This window comes from Equus caballus, chromosome 31, assembly GCF_041296265.1.
Source record: "Equus caballus isolate H_3958 breed thoroughbred chromosome 31, TB-T2T, whole genome shotgun sequence".
Taxonomy (NCBI): Eukaryota; Metazoa; Chordata; class Mammalia; order Perissodactyla; family Equidae; genus Equus; species Equus caballus.
Genome location: NC_091714.1, coordinates 22,033,210 through 22,056,409, shown reverse-complemented (window position 1 = coordinate 22,056,409; position 23,200 = coordinate 22,033,210). Strand labels below are relative to the sequence as shown.

At 38.7% G+C, this 23,200-nt stretch overlaps 1 protein-coding gene across 8 annotated transcripts in view; it reads right to left on the bottom strand.

Annotated features, from left to right (window-relative positions):
• The window catches only part of PLAGL1 (PLAG1 like zinc finger 1), an 82,687-nt gene that overhangs the window by 34,740 nt on the left and 24,747 nt on the right, over positions 1 to 23,200 (bottom strand). For 6 of the 8 annotated variants that reach the window (XM_070256482.1, XM_070256483.1, XM_070256486.1 and 3 more), the window contains one exon: positions 12,561 to 12,602. The gene's annotated coding sequence lies outside the window, so the exon portion shown is untranslated. Of the gene's footprint in view, positions 1 to 12,215; positions 12,322 to 12,560; positions 12,603 to 23,200 lie in introns of those variants that run through there. The other 2 variants (XM_070256485.1, XM_070256487.1) reach the window with 1 other exon arrangement.

Genomic DNA, 23,200 nt, shown 5'->3' with positions numbered 1-23,200 from the left:
CAGTGCATGGTTGTATATCCTAGTTGTAAGTCCTAGTTCTTCTATGTGAGCTGCCACCATAGCATGGCTACTGACAGACAGGTGGTGTGGTTCCACGACGGGGAACTGAACCCAGGCTGCCAAAGCGGGGAGACTGCCGAACTTTAACCACTAGGCCATCAGGGCTGGCTCTCAAATCATTTTTTAAAAGCACTCAGAAAATTTACTCCTTAAAGAAAGGCTGCAGCAAATGACAAAACATATTCATCGATCCATCTCTAATCTTTTCCACAGCATTTAAGAAGCCTTCGTGACATCCACTTGATCTTCAGCACGACCATCTGAGACACGTGGGCTTACCAATTTCCATTTTTGAATGAGGAAAACAGGCTCAAGGGAGATAATCGATCTGCCAAAGTCACAAAACTAATTAAGCAGCAGAGTCACAACTTTTTAAGTATTTCGTTTCTAAACCCCATGCCATTTCCGCTCTGCCCAGCTCCCCTGTCTGCACACAATTATTCACTGAGGTTCTCTCACTATAACTGTATTAAATAAGTAATCCTATCTACTTCTAAGCCTAATGCACTGTACCGCTTTTATTCAGTGAGGTAGTGTTTAAGAGTTGGGACTCTGGTGTCAGATCCACATTAAATTTTAGTTTTGTAAACTAAGCAATTAATCTTTTCAGAAACTCAGTTTCCTCACCTCTAAAAGGAATAATGCCTCTCACAGGGTTTGTGGGATCACATTAGATAACTTGTACAAAGCACCGAGAGCAGGCTTAGCCTGTAACAAATGCTCAATAATGGGAGCAATGACCATTGATGTGAAAATCAAACCAACGCAATACTTGTTAAAAGGGAAAAAAAAAATATGCTTCTTATTCAATAAGACGACATAAAAATTAACCCCAGTCTCCGGATTACATGATTCCCTCTAGCACTAAAAATTTGCCATTCGAGTCTAGAATTTTATGGGGACAAGAAATAAACCAAGAGCAAACTGTCCTAAAAGATAAGATATCATATAAAATAGAAACGCTATTGAATTATCTTTAAAAAAACTAATTGAGGCAAATCCCCAGTTGCTATAGAACAGCAACGTGCTTTTTCTGCACCATCAGCCTTACTTCTTGCCATTTAACCATCTTCAGTAGAAATGTATTGTTGCTAGGCAGAAATTCACAGACTGTTGCCCCATGAAGAGAAAAATACATAACAGGAATATTTGTTGGTAATAGCTAGTGCTTTAAAGTTTTCAAAGAACAAATACATATTTTACTTCATCTGACCCTCATGCTACTCACTAGGAGAAAACTAATTAACTTTCCAGCACAAGAAAAGACTGCCAGTGGTAAATGGCAAAGCTTATTTCTCACTCCCGTGTCATTTTTCATAACACGCTATAGACAGATGGTGGTATGCAGATGCTATGGTACAGAGTGTGCATAACACTGTGGGAAGACGGGGACAGAGGCCACTAAGTCTGGGAGGGCCAGAAAAGGCTTGGGAGAGAAGGTGACATTTGCCTAACCTTTTACCTAGTACAGAAGCCTGTCCAGTCTAATTCCTGATTGTCCTTGAGCTTGATGAGATTTTCTCTGAATTCTAAATATGTCATTTAGTGATTTAGTTCTCCTTCAATGCTTCTGTTGATTTGCAAACTTAAATGGATCTCCCTTTTAAAAAAAAATGTACCCAAGGCTTCCATATTAAAAAGGCAAGGAATTGAGGCCACTGTTGTTTAAACATCATTTCCAGCTGCCTCTAAGTCTACAGTTCTGTGATATTTAAAATAAGCGCTCATTCTCATATTGCATTACCTACAGTCTGACATCATTTTAAATGTACGTGTTAACCCATAGGCCTGTTAACATTGAGAAATGTACTTTTCCTTCACTACCGTTTATCACAGAAACTGATAGTTGGAAAGAACCCTTAAAAATACCTAAGGGAACGTGTCTTGCTAAAGAAACTCAGCCCATAGCTGGGGAAGCCTCATGGTCCTTTCTTTCCTACAAGGAGCTAAGTTAACTTTTTGTGACCACATCGACTTGTCTTCCTTAACGACGTGAAACAAACATGTTTTTCAATAAGAGACATTCAGGTATTTGAAGACAATTTTAACACTCCCTTACCTCAATCCATTAATTTGAGACTATTCTTTTCTAACATAGGCATGTAGTGCTCTAAGCTTCCCTCAAAGCACTGCTATAGTTGCACCCTAGTTATTTGGAAATATGTTTTTTCATTTCCACTCAGTTCAAAATATTGTCCAATTTCTCTTTTCATTTCTTCTTTGTCACATGGGTTACCTGGTAAAATTCACCAGGGCAATCACTGGGGCCTGGTGTTTTCTGGAAAGCTTTTGTGATGGTTGTTTCTGTTTTTTTTTTTTAAACTATTAATTTGATTTCTTTAATAAACATAGGGCTGTTCAGATAATCTATTTCTCCTTGAGTAAGTTTTGATAGTTTGTAAGTATCTTTCTAGGAATTGGCCCATTTCAATCCAAGTGATCAAATTTGTGGGCAGAGGTTATTTGCAGTATTCCCTTCTTAGCCCTGTACCACCCATGAACTCAGGAGCAACGGCCCCTCTTTCATTACTGATATTGGTAATTTATGTCTTCTTTTTTTCCTTGTTTTGTTGATTTTTTCCTATTGCTTTCCTATTTTCAATTGTGTTGACTTTTCTAATTTTTATTTACTTTCTTCTGCTTGCTTTAGATTTAATTTGCTCTTCTTTATTCAGTTTCATAAGGTGGAAACTTATGTTGTTGATTTTAAATCTTTTTTCCCAATATATGCACTTAATGCTATAAATTTCCCTCTAAGCACTGTTTTAGCTGCATCCCACACTTTTTTTTTTTTTTTTTGAGGAAGATTAGCCCTGAGCTAACATCTGCCACCAATCCTCCTCTTTTTGATGAGGAAGACTGGCCCTGAGCTAACATCCGTGTCCATCTTCCTCTACTTTATATGTGGGACACCTACCACAGCATGGCTTGACAAGCAGTGCCATGTCCACACCCGGGATCTGAACTGGAGAACCCCAGGCCACTGAAGTGGAATGTGCACACTTAACCACTGCACTACCGGGCCAGCCCCCATCCCACACATTTTTATATACTGCATTTTCATTTCCTTTTATTTTAAATAATCTAAAATTTTTTGTGAGACTTCTTCTTTGACCTAGAGTTTACTTAGAAGTGTTATTTAACTTCCAAATATTTGAGAATTTTCCAGGTATCTTTCTGTTATTGATCTACAGTTTAATTCTACTGCAGTCTGAGAATGTATTTTGTATGATTTCTGTTCTTTTAAATTTAAGGTGTTCCGTATGGCCTAGAATGTGCCCCTGGGTTATCTGGAAGTGTGCTGTTCAGTTACAACATATTTTTCCAGGTATCTCTCTGTTCTAATTTAATTCCATTATGGTCAGAGAACATTCTTTATACAATTTAAATCCTTTTACATTAATTGATTTGTTTCCTTACCCAAAGTATGACTGATCTTGATAAACGTTCTGCGTGCACTGGAAAAGAATGTATTCTGCTGTTCTTGGGAAGAACGTTCTACAAACGTCAGGAAGGTCACGTTGGCTGATAGGGCTTTTCAAGTCTTCTGTATCTGCACCGATTTCCTATCTACATGGTCTGTCATCTATTAACAGAAGTGTGTTGAAATCTGACTGTAATTGTGGATTTGTCTATTTCTCCTAGTGCATACTAAAACTGTTATTAGGTGCCTATACATTTAAGATTATGTCCTCTTAGTGAATTTACCACTTTATCATTGTGAAAGAACCCTTTTAACCTTGGCAGTATTCTTTGCTCTAATTTCTACTTTAATATTAACATAGCCACTCCAGGCTTTTTAAAATTACTGTTAAAATGTATATTGTTTTCTATCCTTTAGCTTATAATCTATCTGTATATTTATATATATGAAGTGCTCTTTTTGCAGGCAGCATATAGTTACTTCTTGTTTTTTTAAAAAACTCTGACATTCTTTGCTTTTTAACCAGAGTATTTAGACCATTTATACTCAATATGATTATTGATATGGTTAGGTTGAAATGCAGCATCTTGTTATCTGTTTTGTATTTGTCCCATCTATTCTTTTTCCTTTTTTTTTCTTCTGCCTTTGTTTGCACTATTTTTTCTGATTTAATTTTATCTGCTTTGGCTTACAACTCTTTGTTTTGATGTTTTAGTGGTTAACTTAGGGTTTATACTTATATGCTTATTACAACATACCTTCAAGGGATATTATACTTCTTCATATATAGTATAAAAACTTTATGATATTATATTTCAATTTTTCCCCTCCTGACCTATGTGCAATTATTGTCACACATTTTACAGGTTATAAACCCCAACTATATTGTTAATATTTTTGTTTAAACTATCAATTATCTTATTAAAAACGTTTAAATAAGAAAAATCTTATATATTTACCCAAGTGGTTACCATTTCTGGTGCTCTTTATTTCCATCTGGTATTATTTTCCTTCTTCCTAAGGGCTTCTTCTAATCTTTCTTGTAGTATGGATCTAATGGTGATAAATTATTTCAGCTTTTATACATCTGAAAAAGTTTTTATTTCACTATCTTTTTTGGAAGATATTTTCATTAGTTATAGATTTTTAGGTTGACAGGTTTTTTTTTCATTATTTTAAACATGTTGCTCCACTGTCTTCTGGTTTGCATTGCTTTTGACGAAAACTCTGCAGTCATTTTCTGTTCCTCTAAATTTATAGTGTTTTTATTCTCTGCTTTAAAATCTTTTTCTTTATTACTGGTTTTAAATTATTTGATTATGGTATGCCTTGGTGTAATCTTCATTTTTTTTGTTCCTTGCTAGGTATTCCCTGAGCTTCTGAGATTTGTGGGCTTACTATTTTCATCAAATTTAGCAAACTTTCAGCCATCATTTCTTTAAATATTTCTTCTGTTTCCTCTCTCCTTCAGAGATTTCAATTACACATATATTTAGCTATTTATAGTTGTCCCATGGTTTACTAATGGGCTGTTTTGTTTTTTCACTTTTTGTATGTGTGATTATTTTGTGTAATTTCTATGGCTGTGTCTTCAAGTTCACAAAATCTTTCTGCAACATCTAGTCTGCTGTTAATCCTATCCAGTGTATTTTTCATCTCAGATGTTTATGTTGTCTCTAGAAGCTCAATATGGGTCTTTTTATAGCTTTCATGTCTCTCCTTAACAAACCTATGCTTTCCTTTACTATCTTGAACATATGGAACATAGCTATGATAACTGTTTTAATGTTTTTTAATAAATATGTTTATTAAAATATTATTTAAATGAAATCTGTTTATTAAATTTATTAACATCTTTATCAAATCTCTGTCATTTCTGAGTCTACTTCTATTGATTAATTTTTCTCTTCACTATTGAATTTTCCTGTTTTTCTGCCTATCTGGTAAATTTTGACTGAATGCTAGACAACGCATACTATCCCTTGTTAGGTGCTAGATATTTTGTATTTCTTTAAATATTCTTGAGCTTTTTTCTGAGATGGAGTTAAGCTACTAGAAACAATTTGATCCCTTAATTCAGGAGTCTGCAAACTATAGTCAACAGCCTATTTCTGAAAATAAAGTTTTACTGGAATATAGCCATCCTTATTCACTTACATATTGTCTACGGCTGCTTTAACATTACAACGGCAGAGATTATTAGCTGCAACAGAGATCATTTGTCCTGCAAAGCCTAAAATATTTTCCATCCTGGCCCTTTACAGAAAACGTTTTATGATCCCTCTTTAATGGCTTACTTTTAAGATTTTTTAGGAAGGACCAGAGCAACCTTTAGTCTAGGGCTAATTATGCCTAAGCAAACACTCTTCTGACTACTCCATCTAAGGGCACTAGTATTACAAGGTTTTTCTACTGTGAATGGTTGGGACACATACTTCTCAGCCCTATGTGAGCTACTTTTTTCCCTTCCAGTGTTTCTTTCCCCAGCCTTGGGTAGTTCTCCTAGGTGCACTAATCAGCACTCAGCTGAAGACTACAGAGGAACTCTCGGAAGATCTCCAGAACGCTCTTTGGGCAACTCTTTCTCCTCTGGTCCTCTGTCCTGCAAATTCTAGCTGCCTCAGCCTCCCTGAATTCCCAACTCTGTCACCTCAGTCCAGGGTGACCACTGGGCTGTGCTTGGGTTCCCTTCTCACACTGTGGCTTTGGGTACATCATTTGTTTCCTTCTCTCAGGATTCACTGTCTTATGCCAATTGCTGTCCAATGTTTGAAAACCTTTGTTTCATATATTTTATGCTTTGTTTTTGTTTTTTTGGCTGTTTAAGGCAAGAAAACACATCCAGTTCCTCTTACTACATCATGGATAGACATCATGGTGGAAGTCCCCTCAGTATGAAGTTCCAATTCCTTACATTTGCATTAGTGCTTTATATTTACAAATAAGTACTGACAAATCTACATGATTATTTCACCCTCTCTACATTGTTAAGATGTAGAAATTACCTAAAAGCTCAAAAAATGCAAAAAGTGACTTGTCCAGGGTCATATTACAGAGCACTCATGTCTCCTAGTCATTTCCTCTTCCACAAAAATATATAATTCTTCAAAATTTACTATATATAATAATATAAATAATAAAAGATTGTTTTCTGTATAAAATATATTATAAAAGAATTTATTACTAGTATCTCAAGTTCATAACACTGAGAAATATAGGACTAGTTAAAGGATTAATAGTTACTGAAAGTTGCAAATGGCCAGGTCTGTCACCTCCACTAATCCTCATAAGCCTCACAGCTATTATTGTTTCAATTTTACAAAAGACAAGCTGTGGCTAAGAGGGCTTCATTGACTGGCTCAGAGTCATGTACTTAGTGGCATCACAGTCAGAATTCAAGCCAGACTGTTTGTTCCCTCATTTATAGCTCTTAAAAAGAGAGCTTCCAGAACTAAACTCAGATGGAATGCTCTCAGTTCTCAGTAGTAAAATAGGATTAGGAACCGTTTACTCAAAGTATCATGATCTACTCATTTTTGACCAAATAACTTTTTTTTTTTGGCTGACGAAGATTGGCCCTGAGCTAACATGCGTTGCCACTCTTCCTCTATTTTGTATGTGGGTCTCCACCACATCATGGCCACTAACGAGTCGGGTAGGACCGCGCTCAGGAACTGAACCTGGGCTGCTGGAGTGGAGTGCACCAAACTTACCACTAGGCCATGGGGCCCATCCCTCAAAGAACTTCTAATCAAATAAGGACTGGAAAAAAAAAATGAAGTATATTCTTGAAAGAAATTTCAAACCTAGTTTTCCTCCCAGAAATACTTGGAAATAATAGATTTAAGTTGCTTTTTAATCATATTTAATCTAATTAAAGTTCTCAAATCAAGCATTCAAATTTCCTTATTGAGTTAGCTGGGAAAGCCTACAACTGACCAAATTCAGCTGAGCTTGAGTGCCAGTACTAGATTTTTCTTACCTCTAAGTATTGAAAACTTATATTCTGCTTTCTTAACATCTATTATTTATTTCCTGGCAACAAAGTTATATATACTCATTGGAGAAAATCCTGAAAATACACATTTCCTCTTTGAATTATTCTTGGTACGTTAGTTTCTTTCTAGCCATAAGAAATAAAGCTATTATCTTAAACTTCCAATTATTGCACTAAATATAAATTTATCATTTGTGTATTTCATGGAATTGCATTAATTCTAACAGCTCTATAACTGATTTTCAGGATTTCACAGGTCTATCATCATATTGCCTATAAAATGTTGGTGTTATCTCCTCCTCTAATAACTAGTTACTTTCCTGTCTCATCGCACCTGCTAGAACATATACAAACACGTTAGTAGGTAGCATGTCACCACTCCTGATGTTGGTGGAAATGCTGGTGGGTTTTGCCGTTACTAAAAAATGTGATAATGGTTGAAAACAAATATTTGGTACCAGAGTAAGGAAATATGATTCCTAAGAGATTACCAGAAATGAGTGATAAATGTTATTAAATGTTCCATGGGACTGAGTCCAAACTTAAAAAAGAAACTATTGATATGATGTAGTTTACACATAAGACTCCCTAATATTGAATCGTCTTTGTGCTCTTGCGGGTAAGTCCTATTTGGTCACAGTAGATAGCTCTTTTTAAAATCTTATTTGCAGATCTTACACTGATTCTCATAACTGACAGTAAACATTTTAAAATTTTTGTATTGGCTATTAGGTTTTAATGAGGGTTATATAAGCCCCTCAAATATATCTATGTGATCTTTCTGAGCTGTGGAAGTTACGTAGCATGGAAGTAACTATTGCATGAACATTAAGAAGAATTAGTCAGTCAAACAGGTAAACTAAGTCAAAATAACTTTCTTTAGTGTCTTACACACGGAAAGTTTTACAGTTTATTTATTAGCACTTTATGGTAGTCACTTAAAATTTTCCTCTGTATCTGCTCTAATATTCTTCTTGTATCATTCATTTTTTTGTCCCCTCGTATATGGACAATTTTTGTAAGTCTTCCAAAGGCATTAATAACTTGGTGTCTTAGGTATTTTGAGATTAGAGTTCTAATAGTGGTAGTCTTATTCTTTATATTTTAATAGTGTATGCAGTCTTTCCTGTGTCATTATAGTACATGGCTGTATTTATCTTTTGTCTAATGGTCTGTTAACAGCTAAGAGGATCCATGACAAGATATGAATTCTTTCTTTATCGCCACCTCCAGTCAGAAAAACCAAAATCCCAAGGAAAACTCCAGTTGGCCTGGCTTAGATCCCATGCCCACCCCAGGATTAGGACCTGAGAAGGACAGGATACGAAGATGGCTCCAGCTTGAGTCACTTACCCATCTCTGTGGTCGGGAGGCAACAGGAGAAGAGCACGTTAGGCAAGTCAGTAACTGCCACACCCTCCCTTTGCCCAGCCCACTTTCCCACGTTTGTGAACAAAACACAAAAATTCCACCCTCATGGGGCTCATCTTCGAAAGAAGGGAGACAAACAAGTAAAATATCTATCAGATGGTGACTGAAAAATAAAATACTGAAAAGACAGGAAGTGCTGGGAGGTAAGGCACAGAGAAACAGCAGCAATTTGAACTAGACTGGTCAGGGAAGGGGTAGCTGAGGAGACGACAATTTAGCAAAGATCTGAAGGAGGTAAGAATGCAAGTCATGTGCTTATTTGTGGGGACGGTAACTGCAAAACCTGACGTAGGACCAAGAATGTTGGTGTAGCTAAAGCAGTGAGTGAGGGGAGCAGCAAAAGGTTAGGTCAGAGGTAACGGGGGGATATCATGTAGCAGCGGAACAGCCTCTGTAAAGAGAGGCTCTGCAGTCATTGGAGCAGAAAAGTAACACGATCAGACCTAGAGCTTTCAATAATTTACTGGCCGCTGTTTGGAGAACAGGTTATGGGGAGAAGCTGTAAAGCAGGGAAGCGAGTCAGAAGGCTATTTTAATAAAGCAATGATGAAGGCTTGGACCAGTACGGGAGTGGTAGAGGTGGTGAGAAGCAGTCATCTTCTGGATGTATTTAAGGTAGAGCTGACAGTGTTTCTTGACAGCTGGATGTGTAGAGGGTGAGAGACAGAAGAGATGATGATGGTGCCAAAGAGTCTGGCCTGAGCAACTGGAGGAATAGAGTTGCCCTTTACTGAGGCGAGGAAGACTACAGAAGAAGAAAGTTTGGTTGTGAGCGGAGAGGAGCTCAGCTGTAGACATGTTAGGTTTGACATGCCTATAAGACACTCAGCAGTTGGATATTTAAATTTAGAGTTCAGGAGAGAGGTTCACACTGGAAACATAAATTTGATTGTTACCAGCATATGAACGTAGTTAAAGCCTGAATGAGATTAGCAAGGGAGTGAGGGCAGAGAGAGAAACAGTCCAAGGACTGTGCCCTGGGACACCTGCGGTTTGGAGGTCAGGGCAATGAAGAGGTATCTGCAAGAAGGACTGATAAGAGTGGTCATGGCAACTGGAATGCAGCTGGGAAAACATGGACACTCAAAAGACGCTAAAGCGGGCCACGTGTTTCACAGAGAAGCATGATCAACTGCGTCAATGCTACTGACAGGTCAAGTAAGACGAGGACAGAGAACTGATTACTGGATTTGCAAGATGGCGGTCACCGGTGACATTCAAAGCAGTTTTGGAGGAATAGTGAGAACCAAAGCCTGACTGAAATGAGATCAAGACAAAAAGTAAACACAGAAATTATATAAAAGGAAACTGGGAAATGAAATGGAGTGGTAACTAGAGGAAATGGGAGTCGAATTTTTTTAAGTAAAGCGGGTGGGGGGCATCTGTAATGCAGGGAAGAGAAGAAACAAAGGCTACAGAATATCCTTGAGTAAGTGAGAAGGGATGGAATCTAAGAACATAACTACAAGGTAAGCTTTAGACTGGATGTGGACAGACAGTTCATCTGGGGAGGAAGACAAGAAGCCAGAACGAAAGGTGCAGCTGCAGGTGCAGGTAGATGGGTAGACATGATGGGCGCTTATGGAAGTTCTCTTTTAGGTATTTCTATTTTATCAGTGAAAAAGGAAACAGGGTCATCATTTGAGAGGGAGAATAGGAGAAGAGGAACACGAAGTTTAAAGAGAAATATGTCTTAAATATCTTCCTGAGAATTGATTGTCCAAGTTGCCAGAAAACAGTGGGGGCCCACTGAGGTTAGCAATCAAAGAGTTAAAGTAAGACCATTGAGCATGGCTGGCTATTCTTCCCCTGCTATGTTCAGCTGGACAGATACAGGCATGAAATAGGCAGACCAAGGCTTTGGGGTTTACACAGCCAAGTACAACAAAGCAAGAAGGAGGGAGAAGGGAGGTGAATGTATGGGCGATTTTAGTGATAGGGTAGGCTATTTACTTTGAGTACGGAAGGATGTGAGATATGAGGGAAGCGTTGGGCAGCAGAAAAGTGGAATGTCTAGATGGAGTTAAACATTCGTTGGGGTGGGGGGACTGGTGGAGAATGGGATGTTTGAAATCAAGGTCATAGAGGGAAACAGTTATTGTTAATGACTAGGTCCACAACATGACCACGGGAGGACATGACTGAAAAGTTGGGGGACAAGATCACTGAAGGAGAGGAAATTAAGAAAGTGAGAAGCCAGAGTATTGAAAGGCCACCTGTGTGGGCTTAAAATCACCAAGAATTAGGACACATTACTCTTGGAGAGAAAGACAGTGAGCCAGGAACTAAATCTTCAAAGGAATGAGGAACAGTGATGTGAGAATGAGCAGATGACCACAACGAGGAATAATACATCACGCATTTTTACTTTCAAGATAATTATTTATGCTTAAGTCTATGTCAACTGTTTTAAGTTGGTTCAACAGTCCTTTTATGCTACACTTCCTCCATTCTAGCTCAAATGTCCTTACTTTCTTTTGCTATCATTGTAAAAAATGTGTAACAGATCTTGTCATTTATATCAATTTCTAAATTTCGAAGCAGTATTTCCCCAAAAACATTCCATGGAGCACTGGTCTTCTGGTATGTTTAATGAGATAGAGGTTATATTGTGAAAGGTTTGAGAAACACCATAGACCACAGGCTCTCTTACATAAACAGTTGTTGGAAATAAGTCTAATTTAATTTTAATTCAATTTTTTTCCCCAAATTTACATGACCATTGGCCTCTTTCCTATATAACATCAGTTAATATCAAAAGGAATGAATATACCAGGGCATATACTTTGCAGAAGACTATATTAGAGGTGTGTGTCTTCCTAGTGGCCTCAAAATAGGTGAAACAAAACCCACCAGAACAAGATTCAAGATATCAATTTCAATACCTACCGTCAGAAAACGCAAATTTCCATTATGCTACTTCGTAACAATATTATCCTCCATTGCTACCATGATGGACAGCAAAGCCATCTTCACTTTCTCTGGTCAAAACTGTTTGCTCAAATCTCCCCATTATCAGCATTTGGATTTTATTGAATTAAAAAAAAAAACACAACTCCCCATTACTAAAACAGGAGTTGTAAGTTTTTATCAATATACTACAAAGAAAAAATTATGGGGCAGAAATATAGCTACTCCAAATGACAAAATGGGAATGAAGCCAAATTCTCCCAATCTGGAATCCTCCCCTCATTTCACCTAATTGCCAGATTTTCACAGACAAATGAAAGGGAACTCATTTTCCCTCACTAGTCAAGTGGCTCACACTAGTGGCTTTCTCCCAGGATATTGGGTCTCTCTTACCATCTGTCACAGAGATGTTCTGGGTGAAGACTGTGATGTCCCACAGGATGGATGTATATACAACCTCAGCTCCACAGACGGCACTTTGCTCCCACCAATCATAACCCTGTTAGGAAGTCACGCCAAAGAAACAGATGGCCCTAGCCCAAGATGTGTAATTCAAACTTCCTCAAAATAACTATGTATCATCTAATGGTATCAGAAAAGTGAAACAGACCTTAAAATAATATAAGCAACAAATAATTAAAAAGTTTTGCTCTAACTTCTCTAGAAAAGTACTCTCATGTAACTACAAAATACAAAATGTTGGGGGCGGAGAATAAAAAAATTTAAATATCAACTTACAAAAGCCAATGATGACTATGTTGTCAATCAGGCGGGAACAACCTAAAAACAAAAATAAAAATTATTTACTAGTTTTATCTAATAGTTGCCCATGCATTTGTTTGATAGTAATTTTATGGAGATAATTGCAGATTCACATGTGGTTTTAAGAGAGATCTTGAGTACCCCTTAGTTTCGCCCAATAGTAACATTTCACAAAACTAAAGTACAATCAGTATATTTATATTAATACAACCCACTCGTCGTTTGAGATTTCCCCAGTTTCATTGTACTAGATTGTGTGTATTTAGTTCTACAGAATTTTATCACCTGTAGGCTCACATATCCACCACCACAGTCAAGTCACTGAACACTCCTCATCACCAGAAGGATCCCTGATGTTGCCCTTTGACAAGCACACCCACCTCCATCCCCACAACCCCCCTTCTGTCCCTAACCCCTTGCCTATCTATTTTTAACACTAAAATAATAATATCAATTTTCAGACAATAACTATCTTACTAAATAACTTACATAAGAGACTACTACCTAGTTATGTGTCAAATCACAAAGAATTCTATTTTGCTGCATTAAAGAATAAGTTTAAGGAACAAATTCTCTGGAAGGCAGCTTTTTCCATGTTGTTACCATAACAAAGATTACTCACTTCAAAAATCAAAAGGTAAAAAGCAAGCTCAAAGTATCATCTAAACTCACAAATTCTGTATTTTCAATATATATTTTAAAAGACTTTATTATTTTAGAGTTTTACTTTTACAGCAAAATTGAGAGGAATATATATTCCCTGAGCTAACATCTGTGCCAATCTAGCTCTATTTTGCATGTGGGATGCCACCATAGTATGGCTTGATGAGCAGCGCATAGGTCCGAACCCAGGATCTGAACCTGTGAACCTTGGGCCACCAAAGCAGAGTGCATGAACTTGACCGCTACACCAGCAGGCTGGCCCCAAGAGGAAAGTGTTTTTAATTTCAAATTCCACTTGTTCATTGCTGGTATACAGGAAAGCAATTCACTTTTGTATACTAACCTTGTATTCTACAACCTTACTATAATACCTATTAGTTCCAGGAGTATTTGTCAATTCTTTTGGATTTTCTACATAGATGATCACGTCATCTGTGAACAAGGACAGTTTTACTTCTTCCTTCCCAATCTATATTCCTTTTATTTTCTTGTCTTATTGCATTAGCTAGGACTTCAAGTATGATGCTGTAAAGGAGTGATGAGAGGGGACATTCTTGCCTTGTTTGTGATTTTAACAGGAAAGCTTCTACTTTCTCATCAGTAAGTATGATGTTAGCTGTAAGGTTTTTGTAGATATTCTTTATCAAGTTGAGGAAGTTCCCCTCTATTCCTAGTTTCCTAAGTTTTTTTTTTTTAAATCATGAATGGGTGTTGGATTTTGTCAAATGCTTTTTCTGCATCTATTGATATGATCATGCAATTTTTCTTCTTTAGCCTGTTGATATGATGGATTACATTAACTGATTTTCGAATCAAGAACCAGCCTTGCATACTTGGGATAAATCCCACTTGGCATGGTGTATAATTCTTTTTATACATTCTTGGATTCAATTTGCTAATATTTTGTGAAGATTTTTTAATCTAAGTTCATGAGAGATATTGATCTGTAGTTTTCTTTTCTTTTTAATGTCTTTGTTTTTGGTATTAGGTTAATGCTGACCTCATAGGATAAGATAGGAACTATTCCCTCTGCTTCTATCCTCTGAAAGTGACTGTAGAGAACTGGCATAATTTCTTCTTTAAATGTTTGGCAGAATTCACCAGTAAACACATCTGGGCCTGGTGCTTTTTGTTTTGGAAGGTAACTATTTGATTTATTTAATAGATAGAGGCCTAATCAGATAGTCTATTTCTTCTTGTGTGTTTTGAAAGACTGTGTCTTTCAAAGAGTTGGTCCATTTCATCTAAGATAGCAAATTTGTGTTCACATTATTCCCTTTCCTTTTAACATCCAAGGGATCAGAAGTGATGTCCTTTTATTTTTGATATTAGTAATTGTACACTCCCTCTTCTTTCCTTAGTTAGCCTCACTAGAGGCTTATCAATTTTATTGATCTTTTCAAATAACCAGCTTTTGGTTTCATTGCTTTTCTCAATTGATTTCCTATTTTCAATCTCACTGATCTCTGTTCTAATTTGTATTACTTCTTCTGCTTACTTTAGTTTTAGTTTCCTCTTCTTTTTCTAGTTTCCTAAAGTGGAAACTTGATTATTGATTTCAGATCTTTCTTCCTTTCTAATATACACATTTGATACTCAGATTTCCCTATAAGTACTGCTTTCTCTGCATCCAACACATTTTGATAAGTTATGCTTTCATTTTTAGTTAAAAGTATTTTTAAATTCATCCTGGGATTTCTTCTTTGACCTATGTGTTATTTGTAGGTGTGTCAATTCATCTCCACATATTTTGACATTTTCCAGTTGTCTATTGTTGATTTTTGTTTAATTACAATGTGTTGTGAGAGCACACATTGTATGATTGCTATCTCTTTAAATTTGTTAAGGTGTGTTTATGGCCCAGAATGTGGTCTATCTTGGTGAATGTTCCATGTGAGCTTGAGAAGAACGTATATTCTTTTTTTTGGGTGGGGGGTCTTTTTTTTTAATTTTTGATTCTTTTTTTATTGCAGTAATAGTGGTTTATAACATTATATAAATTTCAAGTGTACATTGTCATATACTTTGATTTCTGTGTAGATTACAACACGTTCACCACCCAAAGACTAATTACCATCCATCACCACACACATGTGCCTAATTACCCCTTTCTCTCTCCCTCTCCCCCCTTCCCCTCTGGTAACCACCAATCTAAGCTCTGTTGATGTGTGTTTGTCGTTTTTACCTTCTGAGTGAAGAAGAATGTATATTCTGCTCTTGTTGGATAAAGTAGTCTATAGATGTCAATTATATCTAGTTGATTGATGGATGTTGTTATATTCAACTATGTCGTTATTGATTTTCTGCCTGCTGGATCCATTTCTGATAGAGAGTATTTTCAATATTTTTCTAACAAGCAACCTTTGAGTGCTTACCGTGATATTATCTAGGAATGTTATATTTAGTATCTGATTTAATCCTCATAACAACCCTATGAGGTATGCACCAATATTATCCCTTTTTGACCCATAAGGAAAGGCAGGCACCAAGAGGTTTAGTAAGTTGCCCAAGGTCACACAACTAACAAATGGCTGATCATGACACCTGGATCAAGGGTTTTAGCATCTGGGTTGTACTTTTCTTCAAAGAAACCTATGATGATGAAATCAAGTCGTTTTGTGTTACCACTGGTTTCTACGACGAACAGTGAAAGTCTTCCCAGTGAGTCTTGGTGAGTAACAGTGGTTACTCCTAAGCACTAACGGCCCTCTTCCTCACTCTATTGCCAAACACAGTCACCCTGGCGTACACAGAGCAAGCACAATACTTACATCACTCTTCAGCGGTTCTTCATCCTAAAACATTCCACAAAATTGGCTGAATTTTTCATGTTTGTTTTGTTTGCATGTCACCACAGCTATAACACCTATGCTCATGTTCACTGTTTTTCTTAAATTGTTAAATTCTTAGAGGATAGGGACTATATCTGTACACCTAGGCTTGCACATAGCCCCGCACAAAGACCAAGAAACACTTTTGAAGAGCACAGTCTCAATAAAGACAATGGCATGTTAGCTCCTCTTTACCAGAGTTTCTGGTTTCCAGGAACCTGGATCCTGACATGGAAGGGAATCAAGACCTCACTGAAAGGCAGGACCCAGCATCAGGGACTATTGTGGGCACCTTCCTTTAAATTTCATTTACCTGCCAGGAAGATGATATAGCTTATTAACCTATATTAAAGGACTTCAAAATTCTAGGATATAAAAAACTAACCATAACTGTCTTAGATCAGGAAACAAATTATAGACTGGAGCACTTAAACAATAAACATTTATTTCTCACAGTTCTGGAGGCTGGAAGTCTGAGATCACAGTGCCAGCATGGTTGGGCTCCTGCTAAGGACCCTCTTCAGGGCTGCACACTGCTGTCTTCTTGTTGTAGCCTCACGTGGTGGAAAAACAACTAGCTTCGCCAGCTCTCTGGCCTCTTCTTCTAAGGGCACTAATCCCATTCATGAAGGCTCCACCCTCATGACCTAATTATCTCCCAAAGACCCCACTTTACATATCATCACAGTAGGGGGAAGGATTTCAACATATGAATTTGGGGAGGACATAAACATTCAGTCCACTGTGATGACCATACAGAGATGAAGACAAGCCAGTCACTCTCTACAAACTGCCACACCGAAACCCACAAGAGTTGGGGGGAAAAGTCAGGGTAGACTACTCAAAACCCATGCACTTTTGTAACCAGAGCGCTAACCAAACAATAATGGGTACCATGGAGATAACTTGGACAGCCCAGGTAGGCAGCTCAGGGTGACTGGAAAGTGTCTCAGGGGATATTAAAAATGAGGAGAAACAATAGAGTAGAATGTCTACCGCAGGAGAAACGGGGGAGGGATGGCTCAGAGATGGGGTCTCACTGTGAGGAGGCTGACTTCATGTTAACTCTGTCAGCTCAGACTCAGGTGGCTTCTAGAGCCTACTCAACAACTCCAGAACACCTCCCCACTCTTGTTATCCCCGGGGCATATGTTCCCAGACCCCCAGTGGATGCCTGAAACCCCAGATAGTACCAAACCTTATACATACTATGTTTTTTCCTATTGTACATACATATTTGAGGTGCGACAGCAAAACTAGCATGAATTTTTTTCCTTCTTCACAGTTTCACAGATAGAAGATTCATTCTTACCATAGGTCTTAGCAACCTCAGCATACGTTTTTTTCTTTCCTTATTAAGAACTGTCACCTTTTCACTTAAAGGACGCACTTTATGGTTTCTCTTTGACGTATTCAAATTGCCAGCATCACTACTCTTGCACTTTGGGGCCATTATTAAGTAAGACAAGGGTTACTTGAACACAAGCACTGCAATACCATGACAGTCAATCAGATAGCTGAGACGGCTACTACGTGACTAACGGGCAGGAAGTGTACACAGTGTGGATATACTGGACAAAGGGATGATTCACGTCCCAGGTGGAACGGAGGAGGACAGCGCAAGATTTTATCACACTACTCAGAATGGTGCACAATTTAAAGTGTGTGAATTGTTTATTTCTGGAATTTTCCATTTAATATTTTCAGACTGTGGCTGACTGCAGGTAAACAAAACTTCGGAAAGCGAAACCACAGATAAGAGGGGACCACTGTACGTACATTTCTCGGCTAACACGTCCTCTTCATGCTTCACTGGGGGAAAGAAAAAAGCTATTGGATAGAGCATGTCCTCTTTCTAACACCAAATCCATAGACTTCCTTTCCTAGCACCAAAGGTCAACCCCACGTCTCCATTCAGTTTCCTCCACAATATCATCCTTTCCCTTTCTACTAGAGAAACTTCTCAAGATACAGCCATGCTCTGATACTTACCAACCTTTAATAAACTAAACCTGCATTGACCTCCATCACCCCTCCAGCTCTCACTATATTCCCAGACCAACTTCTGAAAAGAACTGGAAATTCAGATAATCCCCATTTCCTTACCTCCTATTCAGTTTCCAACCCATTCCCCTGGCTCTTATCTCCACCACTCTATCAAAGGATCCTTATCAAGGTCATCAAACAATTCTTATTATCCTCATTTAAAAAATCAGGACGCTGAAGCTCGAGAGAGATTACTAGGTTGAGATTGTAAAGACACACCTTCCCTTGGAGATAAGCGAGAGCCCAGAGCTTTCCTAAAACACTCTTTTCAGGATATCAGACTAAGGACTTCATCTTCCAGGGACCCACCTCCTTGTTCCCTTATGCCACCCTCCCTGCATTAAATCTCACTTACTCCTTGGTATATCTCATCGTTTTTCATCACTTTTAATTGAGAAAAAGGACTTCGCTTGACCGATGAATATTTTCTGCGTAGATCGCTTGGTGTATATTATGAGTTATATCAACCCAAGAATACAACTCTTTGTACAAATAAGAATATTTTGGCTGAGAAAGAATAAAACCTTTCCCAGTATCAGACAGTTAAGAAGAAGTAGAGCCAGCATTTGACCTGATCACCTGAATTCTGCACCCCAGGCTGCCTGCCCTTCATGATGGTTAGATCTCATGGTCTCTGAGTAGTTCCTATCACATGGTAACAAGGTAAAGGTATCACTCAGAGAGATGCGACATAGTTCCAATACCTCCACGACGTCAGAAAACTTAGGATGGATGCAAATTTGCTATGAGCTAACACAGAAGAAACTAACTTACATATCACAATGGGACTTTATAATGAGAATTATAAATGTCAAGGCGTGATACTCAACCTTGGTGACCAGGGCATTTTCCCTCCCTTGCTCTACCTAGGAGGCTAAATGAGGAAGCTCAAGCAAAGTATGGTACAGACCTGTGTGCTCACCTATATCCTATTCTCATTTTCTAGACTCACTTGCTCAGTACTGCCCTTAAACCTGGGCAAAGGGAGTTTGTAGCAAACCCTTCCCTCTAGAGTGAGAAGTCCAAGGGTCTAAGGGGACATATCCACCCAGGCCCAGACGCCCCTCCCAGACTATGCTCCAGGTTTCTGGAACCATGGAATTCCTTGTCCAAAGAGCTTCAAGCCTATTACCAGGTACTGCATAGCCCTTTTCCCCAGACTTGTGAGGGTTTTCCTTTTTTTTTTTTTTTGCTGTGAAAGATTTGCCCAGAGCTAACATCTGTTGCTAATCTTTCTTTCTTTCTCCCCAAAGTCCCAGTACACAGTTGTATATTCTAGTTGTAAATCCTTCTAGTTCTTCGATGTGAGCCACCACCACTGCATGGCTACTGACAGACAAGTGACGTGGTTTCACACCCAGGAACCGAACCTGGGCTGCCAAAGCGGAGAGCATGGAACTTCAATTACTAGACCATCAGGGCTGGCTCCCCAGACCCATGTTTTTGAGGACACCACCAGGCCACTGTCTATGCAGCCATGGGCCCAAGAGGTGACCAAGGCATTGTTGTTTGCAGGGGTGTGAACACAGGTCAAATGCATGCTCTTTATGGTGCAGAATTGGGCTTGGAACATGAAGAGAAGGGAAGATGGACCAGCTCTCCCTATGCTGCCAGGTTCTCGAAGTGCAGAAATCTCAAGACTCCAAGAATTCCACATTCAAACCTGGTTTCCAGGTCATATGAGATAAATTGCTCAAGGAATGATAAGAGTATATTTTCAGAGTTAATTAGCTTAACTTATAAATTTCAACTATTTACATGTACAGTCCAAATCCTTCAGTCTATATTCTGACTTGAACTTCTCACCCCCTTATAGTTAGGCAGGCACATGACTAGTTCTAGGCTGCTAATAAACAGTTAATTACTAATGTAAGACGATTTAATATTCTCTTTCCCTACAATGGCAATGGAGAAAGCCACCTATTCCAGAAAGCACATAGCTACCAGTTGGTGGCATCCATAGGCCTGAGTCTGTCTGTAAGAAGCAGAGTCTCCTGCAAATCCACAATGGATGTTTAGTGTCAGCAAAAAAATGAACTATTCTTCTGTGAGGCCACTGAGGTTTGGGGGGGGGGGGGGCTTGTTAACACAGCATCACATTAGCCCAACCTGACTGCACAGAAACTGGTACCAGAAGTAGGATGCTTCTCTAGGAAAAATCTAAACTATATGACCTTGGTTTAGTGGTCAGGAAGCAGTCAGGAAGCTGATCTTAAGGGCTAGAAAGATAGTGATGTACTTTATACAGTGGAAACATATCTGGTAAAGCATTTGATCTGGTACCTCAGGAGGCAGATCTCTGCCTAATGAACTTGCAGCTCTAGAAGAGGTAAGAAAACAAAGCATTTGAAGTGTGCATTGGTTATTATTGGCCGCATTTGGCAAGAGTCAAGAAAGAGATGAGCTCAGAAAAGAACTATCCAGTTTTCAAGAAGTGAAGGAGAATGGAGAAGTTCCAGACAATTCAGATTTGCAGCGTTACAAGAACTAACTACTTCTCAACTCCCATACTAACAGTTAAAGACTGGGAAAATATTTTTCTTTTAATTAAACTGACTCAGGACAAGAATAGATAATGTATCCATTAAATCATTTTACCCGGATAAAATGACTGAGGAAAAAGAGCAGATTAAGGGTAAAGTTTTCCAACAGAGGCCAACTAGTCCCAAAATACTTTTCTTTAGGTTCAGAAAGAGAGCTATATTAGTGAGAATGCAGATCAATGTAGCAGATCTGAGAACCAGGTCTCAAAACAAAAGAAAAAGAGGCTGGCCTGGTGGTACAGCAGTTAAGTTCACACATTCAGCTTCGGCAGCCAGGGGTTCACCGGTTTGGATCCCAGGTGCAGACCTACACACCGCTTGTCAAGCCATGCTGTGGCAGGTGTCCCACATATAAAGCAGAGGAAGATGGGCATGGTTATTAGTTCAGGGTCAGTCTTCCTCAGCAAAAAAGAGGAGGAGTGGCAGCAGATGTTAGCTCAGGGCTAATCTTCCTCAAAAAAAAAAAAAAAAAGAAAAAAATAGGGGTGTGTTTACTAGCACATAGAACTGATTGGAAACAGATAAGAAACCGTCTAGATTTTGGAGAGAACTGTGCTGCCAAAGAGAATCAGCCTATCAGCTGAAGTCTTAAAATGATCCTTTGGCTCCCAACCGTCTATATGGAGGAAGTGGGCAGAAAGAGTTGCTCAGTTCCCAAACACAGCAAAGTCTCCACTCCCCACTTCAAATGTAGTTAAGGAAGATAAAAGAGAAGGAAGAACCCCCCCAGAGAGCTTCTGCAAACAATGAACAAAAAGATAGGATTGGGCCCTAATGAAGAAACATTTTGCTCCCCTAGGGTGTCCCTGACAGCTCATGAAGAATTTCAGAATTGCTATGGGCGAGCCACTCCAGCGTGTCTTCCATGTTTCCCTTTTCTAGATGGGATAGTTTACTGTAGTTAACCTGTCCCTCTCCTACCATTGTATATTACATACGTGTGGTGGCAAGTGAGGTGTGCGTGATAACTTGGATTTTTATTTCGTAGGTCTCTCAATCAAGAGAAGCCATGCCTAGGGCTAATGTAGAAATTATTGCACATAACCCAGAAATCCAAGACACTGAGTGGGATACACTAATTGGATGGAAAGTCAGTTTGCACCCCTTGGGGAGGGAGTTAGTATGCATTTAGGAAGAAAAGTGAGTATTTAATGAGCAAAAGGGCTGATTGTGGTTGAAATTTCCAGTGCTCACTGATATCCAGTCATCTTCTTCTGGGCACATGAGATGAGTACATTCCCCACTCCCTTACAGTTGGCAGGGAGCTACAGGGCTTGTTTTACCTAACGGGCCATGAGCAGAAACAAGTATTCCAAACCACGGTATTTAATGAAGCCCTCGAACACTCTTCCTGTGTTATGGACACCATCCTCACCACCATGTGTTTCAGATCACGCAGCCACGAGGTATGAGGGTGCTGACTGACTATGTAACAGAGAAACTCCCACCAATCTACTCTGCACATGCAGATGGGCAAGCAATAAACTAGCAATTGTCATTGTTTGAAACCACTGAGCTTTTGGAGCTGTTTGTTTCACAGCATAACCCAGCCTCTCCTGACTAGTACACAAGGTTTCTCAGTGGAGCAGAATCCACACACAAGGGAAGCTAGTTAAATGAGCTAATGGACAGTGGTATCAATTGTTGACAGTCAGAGGAATAACTTTACCATATTCTACACCACAGGAATATAGATACTGGGGGACCAGACAGTCTTCTCTGCTCATCAGATCTCTTTCTTCCTCGGTCATGTTAAAAATGCCACCAAATCTCTTGTGGACAGAACTTACCCAGTTAACGCAGCACACTCTGGAGATACCACAGATTTGGTTCCAGACCACTGCAGTGAAGCGAATATGCCAACAAAGCAAATCACACAACTTTTTTGGTTTCCAGGTGTACATAAGTTATGTTTACATTATACTGTAGTCTATTAGTGTGCGATAGCAAAATATCTTAAAAAAACAATGTACATACCTTAATTTAAAAATACTTTAACGTTAAAAATGCTAACCACTACCCAAGGCTTCAGTGAATTGTAATCTTTTTGCTGGTGGAAGGTCTTATTAAAAAAGCACTATCGGTGAAACATAATAAAGCAAATGCAATAAAACGAGGAATGCCTATACATTCTCTTTCATTACATAAGTAGCATTTATAAGCTACAGCATCAAATCTTGTTCCTCCTTCCTGATCTAAAAAGAGACTATGCTGTTTAAAGTAGATTTGTGCTCATATCAAATTTCTTCTATTATAAGACGATTTTTTACTAGTTCTAGGGCATTTCACTATTGCCACTATGTACTGTCTGTGTTTGTATTTTTACTGTTGACCCCTTCTTTTACCAGATCTATGATCTCCTTCTCATCTGGAAACCTTTTCTATTTACTTTACTTCATCTCCTCCTTACAAATGGGGATCCAGAAATGACAATTCAGGAGGAACTGTTCCACGTCCGTCTGTGCTCCAAAAAGGGAGGTCAGACGCTGCCTTTACTACAATTAGCTCTACAGTAGCTGCTCCTAAGCCCCCC